Here is an 11,620-nt window from a genome sequence, read left to right as displayed (position 1 = left end):
GACTCTGTGAAGACTTCAAAGTGTAACAGATTTTTCTGTGGAAAGAATTCAGTATCCTTAGGAAAGCCCTATCCTGGTAAAATGGCATGTAATCATTCCTAGATTGCATCGGTTTCTGAGATATCACCATGTGTGCACAGTATCTTTTATTCATCAGCTTCAGTGACTTCTATTGCATTTTCATTACTTTTTTTTTTTATAACACCACATTGGGTTAGACATGGCCAAGGGTAAATTAAACTTGATTAGTTCTACTATTTACTTGTATAACATGCTAATTTATTTCCCACAACAGGGCCATTCATTGTACAGAGCTAACAGTTATTTTTCATCTTTTAACATGTCTGTGTTGTATGCCAAGATAAATTTATAATTGTTTCAAGTTGGGTTACAAAGCTTGTATTATTTTGTGGTAGACTTTGTTCAACAAAACCTAAAACATCCCTGTGAAATTGATCAGCTGCCCACGTGATCTCATGCATAAGCAAGTTTAAAAATGTTAGACCTTTACATTTCTTTGTGACAAATGTGTTAGAAACCTTTATTAAGCTGATTCTTAGTGGTGATCTTGATTTACATTCATTTATTAACTTACACTTTTAAATACAATGTATTTGAATTGAAACACTGATGTCATGGCATTTTTTGCAGAGCACTGAGCATCATAGTGATGATCTTTCACATGGCATATACGGGAGTTCTCTACTGTATGAATCAAATCCAAGCCATAGTATCTCATGAAAAATGAACTTAGGTTACACTACAGCAGCCATGATGAAATGTGTGGAAGTCAAGCACATCAAGGAGTACAGAGAAATCACTGAAAGGTTTAATGGGGGCACCCTGTTTTTTAAAATATTATTCTTTAATGTCCAGTTAATTATAGATTAATGTGGCACTGCTTGGCGAGTGCAATCCCTGGAGATCCAAAAGACCTAGCCTTCTGCGTGAGATGCTTCCCCTAGATATGCAACCTGGTGCTACTGCAATGGATGAGGAGTTTATCCAACTACTCGGGGCACTAGAGCTGCATTATCAAATCCCACATGTACATTTTTTGCTCTGACAGCGGTTCCTGGCATACAAAGGTTGTCATACAGAGAGTTAATGTTTTAAATTTTATCGCACCAAACATGTACATTGCTCTTACCAGACATAATATGGAAGACATTTTGTGCTGAGGAACAAACAGTCTAAATCAGACAGGAACAGCAGGAAGGAAATAGGAGAAAGGGATGTAGCATAAATTTCTGTAATTTTATTAATTGGTTAGGTTGACTAGGTATTGTGTGTGTGTGTATATATATATATATATATAAATATAGAAAATATATAGATATAGATAATGACATTAATTTGATGATAATTTTGGGCTATGAGAGTGTGTGGAGATGGCTAAAGTTGGGAGGTGAGCTGAAGGAACTGAGGGCCTGATTCTCATTCAAATTAAGATTCTTTTACACCACTCTGGAATTGTAAAGGGGTCTGAAAGTGGGTGTAAATTGCATTCAATATTCCAAGGAAAACACAGATCTTCTAAAAGGAAGATGGCATTTATACCCACTTTAAGGCTCCTTTATACTGCGAGAGTGGTGAAAAAAGTGTCTTAATGAAAGCAAAAATCAGATCCTGAGTTCTTTAGGAGAGATTTGAAGGTGTAGTGGCCTGTATCAGGGATGATGTTCCAGGTATAAAGGAAAAGGTGGAGAGCTACCACTGGGATGAGGAGACAAAGGATTCTAACTAATCCAACAGTGATGTGATCATTCAGAGTGATACAATGCAGTCAATCCTCAGTTTAACTGCTCATCAGAAGAGCTATGTTTTGATTCTCTCCCAAGTTAAATGTCACCTTGCCATCACTCTCACAATGGAATATTTCTGGGACTGATGTAGAAATACTGGAAAATGTCATCTTCGGAAGATCAACAATGATCAAGTTGCTCTCTATTGATCTCAGAGGATCAGTTTCTGCTATTCCAAGCATTCCAAAAACAATACAACCCACTCGATCCAACTGCATGTTACAGTGTAAGCATCTCTTGAAGGATATATTTGGTCCTGGGAACACCAGAGACAGCAGAATTGTTGTTGATGTGGAGAGAGCTCCATAGGTTCATCCTACCAACTTTAGCCTGTTAAAAACTCCTGGCCCAGCAGACCTCCCTAAATTAGATTGCCTGGGACACATTTGGAACAAGGATTTGTGTATATCCTTGAGCCCTAGCCAATGGGGAAGTGCCTTGCAAACCATTTAAAAACTCTATTACTGATCTATAATTAAAGCTGATGCACTAGAAAATTATACTTTGTTCACATTGGTCCCCTCATAAGTCTTGCCAAAACAGACTGCTGGTGGAGCTACATTAGTTCACATGTTTGGAACTGTCCTAGAATAATGTCCCCTTTTTGGCTAGAAGTAGATAAGATTAAAATTATAATTGCTATCTCCTTAAAAATTACCTCACAGAATTGTGTTTAGTGATATTTCCCATCAACTTGGAAACTCTTCAATTCACAGAAAAACTCATTCTCTAGAGCAGTGCTTGTAGCCAACTGAGTCATATTGTTTAGAGAAGAAGACTGCCTCTAGGGATAGCAACTTGGCACAGGAACTTGGCTGACCTGGCAGATATAGAGTTGGTAACATTTTGGAGAAGAGGGCCCTCAGACAAATTTGAGGAGATTTTGTTTGGACTTTTTAGAAACTTTTGATTAATTCCTAGTGGATGGAAACTGGATTGCTCTCCTTTCCTCTTCCTGCCCTCCTTTCCTTTTTCTCCCTTCCCATTTCTTTACATTTTTTTTCCTGTTCTCCCTTTATTTTTCTTATATTTTTAATTATCACACATTTTTCCATCTTTATACTATCAGTGCATGCTTTGAAACTGCACTTATGCTAAGAAGTCTCAGAAAAAGGGACTGATATGTTATGGCTAAGGTGGTGAAGAAGTGCACTACTGAAATGAACACTTGATATGAAACTCTCCATAAGGGTTAAATATGTGGGACTTAGCTATAGAACTCCATAATATATGAATAGATGTGAGTAATGATCCATTTAGGACACTTGGATAGAGGAGCTGACTGTGACAGTCAGGATCTACACATCCCAACAGGGGGTCTGAATTCCAAAGAGTAAGCAATTGGACCAAGTGGTTGTATACAATGTTGTGTATAAAAATATAGAGTAAGATCTTTTATGAAAGCTTGTGATCTTCTGAACTTGATGATCATTATGAGATATGTATACAGACTGTGGTTATGACTATGCATTTATCTCTATAAAGGGCTATGCTCATGACCTGTACTACAATTTCAAATACTGTACCTCACAGCAGGGAGGGGCTCCTCCCAATCCAGATTTTTTTACAAAAAAACAGATGCAAGTAACTATCTATGATACATCCCAGGAAATGACAAATGATGGACCACTGCAGTTAATGGGAAGACACAGACATCCTGACTATCAAGTCAAGAGGGAATTTCCCCCACCATGAATAAGTGAGAGAGAGGGAGAGAGAGAGAGAGAAACAAACTCTGCAAACCCTGTTAAAAGGGAAGGGGTTTGAAGTGAGAGACATCCAGAACTGAGGGACAATCTCAAAGGCAGGGGGCTGTCTGTGAACACTGGAACACCTAGGGCTAAGGGTAAAACTGTTCAGAGGCAATAAGTAACTTGTATTAGAAAAGGGGATTTGTATAATATAGAAGCATAAAGCCTGGAATTGCACATTTATGTTTCTTTGCTGTGTAACTGGTATGAGTTTGCCCTTCCTTACTATTTCATCTTTGAATCTGTGATTTTTTTCAGGGCTTAATTTGTGCTGGGGCTTGCCAGGGCTGAGTCCCAGCACCTCTAGGCTTGGCAGTTCATAGCCCCAGCACCTCTGGGCTTACCACATTAGTTATGAAAGAAAAAAAATTGCTTGAGCCCCAGTACCTCTTTCATTACAAATTAAGTGCTGGATTTTTCTATTAAATAACCTTTTTGGTTTTTTTTTTTTTTTTTTGCCCCAAGCAGGTCTCTGTTGTGCAAACTGCATGGAGTGTGTGTGTGTGTGTGTGTGTCTGGGCCAAAGTGAGCTGATAACAAGTGAGCTGGTTTCCCTCTTTTGGGGGTGATGAACAGAGGGGAAAACTCCAAGCGTCTGGTAGCTAAGAACTCAGGGAGGACGGATTTGGAGGGACTTGGGACTGGAAGGGCTGTTGGTGTGACCCTGCAAGGAGTAATTAGGCTGGGGGAGCCAGGGTGAGACCTATATGCCTGAAGGCTAGCTACTGGTGTCAGGGCTCTGAACCATAGCAGTACAGCATTAAGGTACCCAAGGTTACAGGACAGATGGTAAAAGAACCCCTTACTATTCTGGGTGATTCCCACAACGTCACAATGACAATTGGCCCACCTCGGCTATCTTTGTCCACCCTCAAGAACTGGACCAAAGTCAACTGAACAAGTGTAAGTACCTACTGTTCATTATGTCCATACTACCCCTGCCGTTTCAGTTTAGTTTTATACAGAGGCCCATTAGTGGTTTGCTACTCTGTGGCAGCACTTTTGTCAAGCCTGACATACTCACTACACCAAACACACTGATGTCATGATATATACCCAAAGGTAGTATATAATAATATATCACTGGAAAACTAATACATCACTGATCACCAATATTCTTGCATGATGTATGTATGGGATGTGTACAAAGAGTTATACATATGTGCTGAAATTATGTTCTTAAAATGGCAGGACAAAGTACCCCACCGTAGACAAAGGAATGTGGTTCCATCTCCTTGAAGATAAATCAAAAGACACTGGAAATGCATTTACATAAAAGATAAACAAAGCCATCAAGCTAAGAAGGGGAGAAGGTAACCACTCAACTATCCCAGAGTGTCATACCCACTTTCATATTAGTGGTCTTCTATACCATTGTATCTGCAATGCCCTGTGGGTAGCTGTCCCACAGTTCCTAGTTCCTCTCTCTCAAGCAGAAGCTGTTAGGAGATTTTGAGGCCTTCTGGGAGTCTAGGGGAATTGTGAGAGAAGAGGTCAAACCCATGAACATGAACCACCAAGTACTGGCACCATTTCCTAGTTATTTACTCAAAATGAAGGCCAGGATGAACTTGAAGCTCTTGTATATCAAGAACAGTTTCTGCTTAAGCACTGATTGGGGGAGAGGGATAGCTCAGTGGTTTGACCATTGGCTTGCTAAATCCAGGGTTGTGAGCTCAATCCTTGAGGGGCCCATTTAGGGATCTGGGGCAAAAATTGGAGATTGGTCCTGCTTTGAGCAGGGGGATGGAGTAGATGACCTCTTGAGGTCCCTTCCAATCCTGATATTCTATGAATACTATTATTTTTCAAGTTGCAGTGGGGGAGGATTAGGTTGGATATTAGGAAAAACTTTTTCACTAGGAGGGTGGTGAAACACTGGAATGCGTTACCTAGGGAGGTCGTAGAATCTCCTTCCTTAGAAGTTTTTAAGGTCAGGCTTGACGAAGTCCTGGCTGGGATGATTTAATTGGGGATTGGTCCTGCTTTGAGCAGGGGTTTGGACTAGATGACCTCCTGAGGTCCCTTCCAACCCTGATATTCTATGATTCTATGATTCTCAACCTGGGGGTTGTGAACAAGTCCAAAGAGGATGTGACTTCCCTTCTTTTCTTTATGGCTCAATAAGTAGAAAGATCTTTAAACTCTGTTTCTGTTGTAATACAAGATCATTGTACAAGAACCACTAGATAGACCTTTTAAAAAAGTCATGAGGTGATGGAGGCTGTTCTGGCAGTACCTGTGGGGATCCAGAGATCAAGCCAGAACTGTTTACAGCTTCTTCAAAAGATAAGGTCATCTCCCTGTGTTGGCAGAGTCCTCCATTGCTTGGTCTGTTCAACCTCTGCTATGGTGGAAGCACGATACAGCCAGGTCACCAAATCTTGTAGAGATTTCTTGGGGAACGAACCACTAAATAGCTTTCTACCAAAAAGTTTATTGTACTTCAATAATGCCAAACCCTAGAGATCCTCAGATTTGGGCACAATGATATATCTTTAATTACTGATACATTTACCTCTGCTGATATACAGACTAATTGTACAATCCAGTGAACTCTTCATGTCATCATTCACATACAGTAGGCATAAAAGCTCTTGCTCTTTGCTGAAGAAGACTACTGTTTCATCTACTATAGCTGCATGCCACTTTCCAGAATTTTTCTCAGAAATATTTTTCACAATTTTAAGAGTCATGATTTCCTTTATCTCATTTTGAACAACTGGCGTTGTGAATCTGTCTTGACTTTTTCAGCTCATATATAAGGATCCTCTTCTGCCTGCAAAAAAGCAGTTGAATAAAGTTGCAGTCAACCTCTCCACTTAAGGGCTTTGTGATCGTGTCCACCCCACTCCAGACCTGAAGGGCTTCAGGTGACTAGGTGGGCCAATGAACCACCCAGGCTGCACCTGGAGGAGGAGCCATGGAGCAAGGGGGACTAAGCAGAGATGAAGCTCAGCTGGAGAGGAACAGGAGAGGCCTGTATTAAGTCCACTAGCTGAGAGTAGAAGGGGCTGCAGAGAGTGAGGCTGAAGTCACTCAGGATGGGAGAAGACAAAATAGGAAGTAGCCCAGGGATACAGCTAGGTTTAGGTAAGGTTTAGGACTGTGCAGACTCTGAATTCTTGTTGTAGGGTCCCATGGCTGGAACCTAGTGTAGAGGGTGGACCTGGGCCTGGGCCCAGGCCCGGAAGAGGAAAACTACAGGGACCTGGCCAGAGGGCCAAGCCATGACGCAAGAGCAGTCAAATCCTGGGAGAATGAGAGTGAGAGGCAGGTGGAATGAGCAACTACAGGAAGGAGCATCATACTGGCAGAGCTAATGCCCTGATGTAACCAAAGGAGGCACTCCAGTGGTGAGTAGAACACCCTGTGACAAGCATATTTTCAGTATAATGGCCTTGGAATGCAAGTCCTTTTCTAACAAGATAACATATGTTACTTAGTATTTTCAGCAGGCTCTTCCTGCTTTCATCTTTCTTCTGAGAGTACTGAAAACCTAGCATATCACCATGATGTCACCACTAATTAATAAGGCAGACATAGTATTGGAGAAGCAACCAAACTGCAACAGGAGGAACCATGAGCTATATATACTCATTGCTATGGGCTTGCCTTGAATCTGACATGCCAGGACACTATTCCAATTAACACCATCCTAAAAGATATTCCTGAAACTGTTTACAAAAAATCACAAAAATAATTTTAAAAAAGTCACCCAAATCAGATATTTCAGAACATAAAATAAGTTAGTGTTAAATTCATCACCTGGCATCTTGTGTCCTCTGTCCAACAAGATGTATTCTCCGTGCAGAGGCATTGGCTTGAATTTTGAAGAACTACCTTGAACTGTGTGCATCTTGGGAGGTTGTGAAAGATGCAGTGAAAGATTCTGAAATGAGATCTTAAATTAGCTCAAACAGAAAAGTTTCACTTCCTCTTTGGTAGGGAACTCATTCAAGAAGCGTTAAGCATGCTAGACAATCTGTTCCAAATTCTTCAGTCTAACTCATTTAATTCACCTCAGTACATCCAATTAGATGAATGCCACCATACGCGCCAACTTCTCCTGGCGCTGGTGGGTGCTTGACCCCCCTCTGCTCCGGGCCCCGCCCTGACTCCATCCCTGTCCTGCCCCCTCCCGCCCCCATACCAACCCCTTCCCCAAAGTCCCCGCCCCAACTCTGTCCCCTCCCTGTCCCTATTCCGACTCCTTCCCCAAATCCCGGCCCCACCTCTTCCCCGCCTCCTCTCCCCTCCCTCCCGGAGCTTGCTACAGCTGTTTGGCCGCAGCAAGCACTGTGAGGTAGGTAGATGAGTGGGGACATGCAGTGCACTCAGGGACAGAGGTGGAGTGGAGGTGAGGTGAGGTGAGGTGGGGCAGGGTGGGGAGCTTGGCTGCCGGTGGGTGCAGAGCACCCACTAATTTTTCCCCGTGGGTGCTCCAGGCCTGGAGCACCCACGGAGTCAGCACCTATGAATGCTACAGCTTATACTGAGAACAAATCCACCAGAAAAAAAGTTTAAAATTGGAGATAGTTGACTGGCCTGAGCTTCCAAGGAAGAGAGAAATTCCCAGGAAAATGCTAATAGGGACAGGTGAACCCAGCTACCCAAATTCAGTAAAAGAATTTTATAAATACATCTATTATGAAGCAATTGATTTGAGAATGTCCAGTATTCAGTGAAATTTACACAGGCTACAAAATTATTCAAAATCTTGAAACCTCTCATCATAATTCCAAACCTAACAAACACAAGTTCAAGATGTGCTTCAGGTGTATAGACTGATTACTCAGCTTCATCTGTTGCAAACCAGTTTACAGAAAACAAAAAAAGGAGTACTTGTGGCACCTTAGAGACTAACCAATTTATTTGAGCATAAGCTTTCGTGAGCTACATCTCACTTCATCAGATGCATTCTGTGGAAAGTGTAGAAGATCTTTTTATATACACACACAAAGCATGAAAAAATACCTCCCCCCACTCCACTCTGCTGCTGGTAATAGCTTATCTAAAGTGATCGCTCTCCTTACAATGTGTATGATAATCAAAGTGGGCCATTTCCAGCACAAATCCAGGTTTTCTCACCCCCCCATCCCCCACACACAAACTCACTCTCCTGCTGGTAATAGCTTATCCAAAGTGACCACTCTCCTTACATTGTATATGATAATCAAGGTGGACCATTTCCAGCACAAATCCAGGGTTTAACAAGAACATCTTGGGGGGGGGGGGGGGGAGGGGTAGGAAAAAACAAGGGGAAATAGGCTACCTTGCATAATGACTTAGCCACTCCCAGTCTCTATTCAACCCTAAGTTAATTGTATCCCAGTTGCAAATGAATTCCAATTCAACAGTTTCTCGCTGAGTCTGGATTTGAAGTTTTTTTTGTTGTAAAATAGTGACTTTCATGTCTGTAATTGCATGACCAGAGAGATTGAAGTGTTCTCCGACTGGTTTATGAATGTTATAATTCTTGACATCTGATTTGTGTCCATTTATTCTTTTACGTAGAGACTGTCCAGTTTGACCAATGTACATGGCAGAGGGGCATTGCTGGCACATGATGGCATATATCACATTGGTGGATGTGCAGGTGAACGAGCCTCGGATAGTGTGGCTGATGTTATTAGGCCCTGTGATGGTGTCCCCTGAATGGGTATGTGGGCACAGTTGGCAACGGGCTTTGTTGCAAGGATAGGTTCCTGGGTTAGTGGTTCTGTTGTGTGGTATGTGGTTGCTGGTGAGTATTTGCTTCAGGTTGGGGGGCTGTCTGTAGGCAAAGACTGGCCTGTCTCCCAAGATTTGTGAGAGTGTTGGGTCATCCTTCAGGATAGGTTGTAGATCCTTAATAATGCGTTGGAGGGGTTTTAGTTGGGGGCTGAAGGTGACGGCTAGTGGCATTCTGTTATTTTCTTTGTTAGGCCTGTCCTGTAGTAGGTGACTTCTGGGAACTCTTCTGGCTCTATCAATCCATTTCTTCACTTCCGCAGGTGGGTACTGTAGTTGTAAGAATGCTTGATAGAGATCTTGTAGGTGTCTGTCTCTGTCTGAGGGGTTGGAGCAAATGCGGTTGTATCGCAAAGCTTAGCTGTAGACGATGGATCGTGTGGTGTGGTCAGGGTGAAAGCTGGAGGCATGTAGGTAGGAATAGTGGTCAGTAGGTTTCCGGTTTACAGAAAGATCACTGAAGTCAGTACTGAAACATCTCAGTTCATTAAGCTAGCCTGAACATCAGTTGTTTTCCAAAGTGGTGAAGTTGATAAAAATTATTTTGTCGGTGCCCGCAACCAGTGCTGTGAGAGTAATTTTAATGCTCTACATTGTATTAAAACATGGCTTTCCTAAGTGACGTACTTTGCACTTGTCTTTATTGAATGTCATTTTGTTGATTTCAAATCAGTCCTCCAATTTGTCAAGATCATTTTGAATTTTAATCCTGTCCTCCAAGTGCTTGCAACCCCTTCCAGCGTGGTGTCACCTGAAAATTTTATATGCATCCTCTCCACTCCGCTACCCAAGACATCAATGAAAATGTTGAAGAATACCAGACCCAGGACAGACTGCTGCAGGGCCCCATTAGATACATCCTCCAAGTTTGACCGCAAACCATTGACAACAACTCTTTGAATATGGTTTTGCAACCATTTATGCATCCACCTTATGGTAATTTCATCTAGATAACACTTCCCAAGTTTACTTATCAGACTGTCACGTGGGACTGTGTCAAAAACCTTAATAAAAATCCAGATAAATCACATCTACTGCTTCCCCCTATCCACTAGGCCAGTAACTCTGTCAAAGAAGGAAATTAGGTTGCTTTGGCATGATTTGTTCTTGATATATCCATGTTGGCTGTTTTTTATAACCATATTAACCTCTAGGTGCTTACAAATGGATTGTTTAATTTGTTCCAGTATTTTTCTAGGTATTGAATTTAGGCTGACTGGTCTATAACTTCCCAGGTCCTCTTTGTTTCCCTTTTTAAAGATAGGTACTAGGTTTGCCCTTCTCCTGGCCTTTGGGACTTCATCTGTCCTTGTGATAAATGAAGTGGGGGAGGGAGGGAGCCGTAATTCCTTTTATCAACACTCAGCCACCCAGTTAGCTATAAAGTCCCTCTTGGTAGCTATTCTTGACTCGCTTTACCTGTAAAGCGTTAAAAAGGTCCAGGTAAAAGGAAGGGAGTGGGCACCTGACCAAAAGAGCCAATGGGAAGGCTAGAACTTTTTAAAATTGGGGGGAAAAAGCTTTCCCTTTGTGTGCTGTTGTTCTCTGGGAAAGAGGGGAACAGGGAGCAGTTATGCTGTGAGAAGCTGAAGCCAGATATGAAAATCATCAGATCATATCTAGAACTACTTACTTAACAACCCAGATATGTAAGTAGATCAGGAATGTTTAGAAAGATGCAATTAGGTTTATTTCTTATTGGCTTGTGGACTCCTCTGTGCTAAACCCAAACTCTTTTTGTTTTGCTTGTAACCTTTAAGCTGGACCTCAAGAAGGTTATTCTTGATGTTTAATTTTTGTAAGTGGGTTTTTAAAATCTAGCAAAAGCCTAAGTTCCAGATGTATTTTCTTTCTTTTTGTTTTTAATAAAAATTACCTTTTTAAAGAACAGGATTGGATTTTTGGTGTCCTAAGAGGTTTGTGCATATGTTGTTTAATTAGCCGAGGGCAACAGATAATTTCCTTTGTTTTCTTTCTCAGCTCTTCCCCACAGAGGGGGTGAAAGGGCTTGATGGTACCCCATAGGAAGGAATTCCCAAGTAAGCCTTCCTGGGTTCCAAAGGGTTTTGCATTTGGGTGGTAGCAGCATTTACCCATCCAAGGTCAGAGACAAGCTGTGACCTTGGGAGATTAATACCAGCCTGGAGTGGCCAGTATTAATTTTTAGAATCCTTCTGCACTCCAAGTGCCAGAGTGGGGAATCAGCCTTGACAGTCCTCTAGAAGTTCTCAAAGATAATCACTAAGGGTTCCAGAATTCCTTCAGCTAGTTCCTTAAGTACCTTAGGGTGAATTGCATCAGGCTTTGCTAACTTGAATATGGCTAATTTAC

General features: G+C 41.8%; 1 protein-coding gene across 1 annotated transcript in view; it reads right to left on the bottom strand.

Moving 5' to 3' along the window:
• Positions 1–6,019: 6,019 nt before the first annotated feature.
• The window catches only part of LOC140906445 (uncharacterized), a 38,803-nt gene continuing 33,202 nt past the window's right edge, over positions 6,020–11,620 (bottom strand). The window contains exons 2-3 of the transcript XR_012157112.1: positions 7,325–7,448; positions 6,020–6,335 (exon numbers count right to left, since the gene is read on the bottom strand). The gene's annotated coding sequence lies outside the window, so the exon portion shown is untranslated. The remainder of the gene's footprint in view (positions 6,336–7,324; positions 7,449–11,620) is intronic.

Source organism: Lepidochelys kempii, chromosome 2 (assembly GCF_965140285.1).
Source record: "Lepidochelys kempii isolate rLepKem1 chromosome 2, rLepKem1.hap1, whole genome shotgun sequence".
Classification (NCBI taxonomy): domain Eukaryota; kingdom Metazoa; phylum Chordata; order Testudines; family Cheloniidae; genus Lepidochelys; species Lepidochelys kempii.
The sequence above is the reverse complement of the archived record's forward strand: the minus strand, read 5'-3'. Positions and strand labels throughout refer to the sequence as shown.